This window comes from Mesoplodon mirus (genome assembly GCF_964341445.2).
Source record: "Mesoplodon mirus genome assembly, chromosome: 2".
NCBI classification, from domain to species: domain Eukaryota; kingdom Metazoa; phylum Chordata; class Mammalia; order Artiodactyla; family Ziphiidae; genus Mesoplodon; species Mesoplodon mirus.
Window position 1 is genome coordinate 93,872,870 of NC_138977.1, and position 5,571 is coordinate 93,878,440.

Here is a 5,571-nt window from a genome sequence, read left to right on the forward strand (position 1 = left end):
AAAATACCTAGAGGGGCTTCCCTGGTGGCGCAGTGGTTGAGAGTCCACCTGCCGATGCAGGGGACACGGGTTCATGCCCTGGTCCGGGAAGATCCCACATGCCGCGGAGTGGCTGGGCCCATGAGCCATGGCTGCTGAGCCTGCACGTCTGGAGCCTGTGCTCCGCAACGGGAGAGGCCACAGCAGTGAGAGACCCATGTACCGCAAAAAAACCCCCAAAAACCTAGAAACAAATGACATTGAAAACATGATGACCCAAAACCTATGGGATGCAGCAAAAGCAGTTCTGAGAGGGAAGTTTATAGCAATACAATCCTAACTCAAGAAACAAGAATAATTTCAAACACCCTAACCTTACACCTAAAGCAATTAGAGAAAAAAGAACAAAAAAACCCAAAGTTAGCAGAAGGAAAGAAATCATAAAAATCAGATAAGAAATAAATGAAAAAGAAATGAAACAGTGGCAGAGATCAATAAAACTAAAAGCTGGTTCTTTGAGAAGATAAACAAAATTGATAAACCATTAGCCAGACTCATCAAGAAAAAAAGGGAAAAGACAAATCAACAGAATTAGAAATGAAAAAGACATAACAACTGACACTGCAGAAATACAAAGGATCATGAGAGATTACTACAAGCAACTCTATGCCAATAAAATGGACAACCTGGAAGAAATGGACAAATTATTAGAAAAGTACAACCTTCCAAGACAGAACCAGGAAGAAATAGAAAATATAAACAGACCAACCACAAGCACTGAAATTGAAACTGTGATTAAAAATCTTCCAACAAACAAAAGCCCAGGACCAGATGGCTTCACAGGCGAATTCTGTCAAATATTTAGAAGAGCTAACACCTATCCTTCTCAAACTCTTCCAAAATACAGCAGAGGGAGGAACACTCCCAAACTCATTCTATGAGGCCACCATCACCCTGATACCAATACCAGATAAAGATGTCACAAAAAAGGAAAACTATAGGCCAATATCTCTGATGAACACAGATGCAAAAATCCTCAACAAAATACTAGCAAACAGAATCCAACAGCACATTAAAAGGATTATACACCATGATCAAGTGCGGTTTATCCCAGGAATGCAAGGATTCTTCAATATATGCAAATCAATCAATGTGATACACCATGTTAACAAATTGAAGGATAAAAGCCATGTGATAATCTCAATAGATGCAGAAAAAGCTTTTGAAAAAATTCAACAACCATTTGTGATAAAAACTCTCCAGAAAATGGGCATAGAGGGAACCTACTTCAACATAATACAGGGCATATATGACAAACCCACAGCAAACATCATACTCAATGGTGAAAAACTGAAAACATTTCCTCTAAGATCAGGAACAAGACAAGGTTGCCCACTCTCACCACTATTATTCAACATAGTTTTGGAAGTTTTAGCCACAGCAATCAGAGAAGAAAAAGAAATAAAAGGAATCCAAATAGGAAATGAAGAAGTAAAACTGTCACTCTTTGCAGATGACATGATACTATACATAGAGAATCCTAAAGATGCCACCAGAAAACTACTAGAGCTAATCAATGAATTTGGTAGAGTAGCAGGATACAAAATTAATGCACAGAAATCTCTTGCATTCCTATACACTAATGATGAAAAATCTGAAAGAGAAATGAAGAAAACACTCCCATTTACCATTGCAACAAAAAGAATAAAATACCTAGGAGTAAACCTACCTAAGGAGACAAAAGACCTGTATGCAGAGAACTATAAGACACCAATGAAAGAAATTAAAGATGATACAAACAAGATGGAAAGATATACCATGTTCTTGAATTGGAAGAATCAACATTGTGAAAATGACTGTACTACCCAAAGCAATCTACAGATTCAGTGCAATCCCTATCAAACTACCAATGGCATTTTTCACAGAACTAGAACAAAAAAATTTCACAATTTGTATGGAAACACAAAAGACCCTGAAGAGCCAAAGCAATCTTGAGAAAGAAAAACAGAGCTGGAGGAATCAGGCTCCCGGACTTCAGACTGTACTACAGTAATCAAGACAGTATGGTACTGGCACAAAAACAAAAATATAGATCAATGGAACAGGATAGAAAGCCCAGAGATAAACCCACACACAAATGGTCACCTTATTTTTGATAAAGGAGGCAAGAATATACAATGGAGAAAAGACAGCCTCTTCAATAAGTGGTGCTGGGAAAACTGGACAGCTACATGTAAAGAATTGAACTAGAACACTCCCTAACACCATACACAAAAATACACTCAAAATGGATTAAAGATCTAAATATACAGCCAGACACTATAAAACTCTTAGAGGAAAACATAGGCAGAAACTTTATTATGTAAATCACAGCAAGATCTTTTTTGACCCACCTAGAGCAATGGAAATAAAAACAAAAATAAACAAATGGGACCTAATGAAACTTAAAAGCTTTTGCACAGCAAAGGAAACCATAAAAAAAGACCAAAAGACAACCCTCAGAATGGGAGAAAATATTTGCAAACAAAGCAACTGGCAAAGGTTTAATCTCCAAAATTTACAAGCAGCTCATGCAGCTCAATATCAGAAAAACAAACAACCCAATCCAGAAATGGGCAGAAGACCTAAATAGACGTTTCTCCAAAGAAGATGTACAGATCGCCAACAAACACATGAAGAGATGCTCAACATCACTAATCATTAGAGAAATGCAAATCAAAACTACAATGAGGTATCACCTCACACCAGTCAGAATGGCCATCATCAAAAACTCTACAAACAATAAATGCTGGAGAGGGTGTGGAGAAAAGGGAACCCTCTTGCACGGTTGGTGGGAATGTAAATTGATACAGCCACTATGGAGAACAATATAGAGGTTCCTTAAAAAACTAAAAATAGAACTACCATACAACCCAGCAATCCCACTACTGGGCATATACCCTGAGAAAACCATAATTCAAAAAGAGTCATGCACCACAATGTTCATTGCAGCACTATTTACAATAGCCAGGACATGGAAGCAACCTAAATGTCCATCAGCAGATGAGTGGACAAAGAAGATGTGGCACATATATACAATGGAATATTACTCAGCCATAAAAAGAAATAAAATTGAGTTATTTGTAGGTGAGGTGGATGGACCTAGAGTCTGTCATACAGAGTGAAGTAAGTCAGAAAGAGAAAACAAATACCGTATGCTAACACATATATATGGAATCTAAAAATAACTGGTTATGATGAACCTAGGGGCAGGACAGGAATAAAGACACAGACATAGAGAATGGACTTGAGGACACGGGGAGGGGGAAGGATAAGCTGGGACGAAGTGAGAGAGTGGCATGGACATATATACATTACCAAATGTAAAACAGATAGCTAGTGGGAAGCAGCTGCATAGCACAGGGAGATCAGCTCAGTGCTTTGCGACCATCTAGAGGGGTGGGATAGGGAGGGTGGGAGTGAGATGCAAGAGGGAGGGGATATGGGGACATGTGTATGCATATAGCTGATTCACTTTGTTATAAAGCAGAAACTAACACACCATTGTAAAGGAATTATACTCCAATAAAGATGTTAAAAAAAAAAAGATAATGCAGAAATACACAAAGCAAAAAAAAAAAAAAAAGAAATGGTGTGAGAATTCCCTGGTGGTCCAGTGGTTAGGACTTGGTGCTTTCACCTGGTCGGGGAGTCAGGGAACTAAGATCCCGCAAGCCGCACAGCTTGGCCAAAAAGGAAAAAGAAAAAAGAAATGGCGTCATGTGGTATATGCTGTTGGCTGACTACTCAAAAGCTATTCCTTCCTTCTTCTTTGAAAAGAAAATGCAAAGTTTCTTCAGCTGTCAAACAACAGTGTGTTCTAGGAAAATGGATTCTATGAAATGGGCTGGAATTAGTCTAAGGCAACCATGGTAGTCCAATTCACCTTTCATTCATTTGGCAAATATTTAATGAGCTCCTGCTATGTGCCAGTCTGTTCTAAGTGCTGACTATCTTTGCCAGTTATAAGCATGGGGTGGACATGTGGTGCAATTCTAGACAGTGAGGGGCAAGGGGAAGACTGCTGGGGGGCTTCTGGGAAAGGCTTTTCCTCCTTAAAACAATAAAATGAGAGTTGCCTGAAGAGAAAGGGCTTTTCCTTCCTGTGTCTGGATGGTGGGCGGTGTTATGTGGGATGTGGTGCTTGGAACTGGAGTAGTAATCTTGCGACCACGAAGAGAAAGAGAAGAGAATCTCAGGGAGGATGACACAGAGCTCTGGCCTAGTTAGGTGGTCAAATTAGCCAAACCTGGAATCACCTACATTTCCTATGTGAGAAAATAGAAAGCCTGATAACACTTTCAGTTGGATATTCACTCACTTGTAGCCAAAATCATCCTAACAAATATGCATGGTTTTGTTGGCATTGTTTGTTTTGGATTAGAATGAGTGAATATTTTAATAAATGGATGAAGACTGATATTTTTTATTTTCCTCTCAGCTGTCCTGTTTGATCATGGAGGATTTTATATCCCAGACATCTTTATGGATAAAAGTCATTTTCCTTGATCTGTCTCCTCCTTTGGCCACTGCAGATCCCCCCCACTGGAAACTGACGTGTTTGGCAGCAAAGCCACATTCTCTTCTAGGTCCCCTAGATGTGTGCCCCTTGGGGAGCACTCCGATATGAGGGTGTTTGGGTTTTTTAATGTGGAAGAGGCATCTTCTCATTTGAAGAATCATCTTTCTTTCTGTGAACTTGATAGGCAGGTTCGTTCCTCCCTGCCTCCCTCCCTAAATGTGCTCCCTCCCTTCCTCCCCACCCCACTTCTCTCTCTCTCTTTCTTTCTTTTACCACAGATGAGCTGGGCTGTGAGCTGTACTCTCTTTGACCTGTGAGATTTTTGGAGGCTCCTTGAATTTTGTTCAGACATGAACCTGGCAAACTCCATGTTCTAATTCAAAGCTTCCTGGCTGAACTCAGTGGAACTCCAGCTAAGGAATTAAATTGGTAAGTCAATGATATTTGAAATGAATAATGGAGATATTTGGGGATAAGCTTTAATTTTGGAATAAGTATGTCAAAGAGCTTTTGCTGGAACGATTTGGCATAAAGTTGCAAATATTTAAGATGCCACTTGGCTTCTCACTGTCTTGATGTTGCCAGTACAGGGGATATCTTTCCCATGCACTGTGAGATTTGGGTGCTAATGCCTATTTGATCTCATTATTACATTGTTGGTCTAAAAGATCATCATCACCCTTTTGGGATTTTCATGTCTGCCCATTTCTTATGTCATTGGTTGTTTTGACTAATAGCTATAAGTCAAGGGAGAAGTGTTGCATTGGTTAGGGTACTGACAGGAAATAGATGGTAGAAGTAATTAAGACAATTTAATGAAAGGACTCTACAAAGATTTGAGGAGTTTTAAGGGAAATCAAGAAGGGTAGTGTGGGCTTCCCTGGTGGCGCAGTGGTTGAGAGTCCGCCTGCCAATGCAGGGGACGCGGGTTCTTGCCCCGGTCCAGGAGGATCCCACATGCCGCGGAGCGGCTGGGCCCGTGAGCCATGGCCACTGAGCCTGCGCGTCCAAAGCCTGTGCTCCGCAATGGG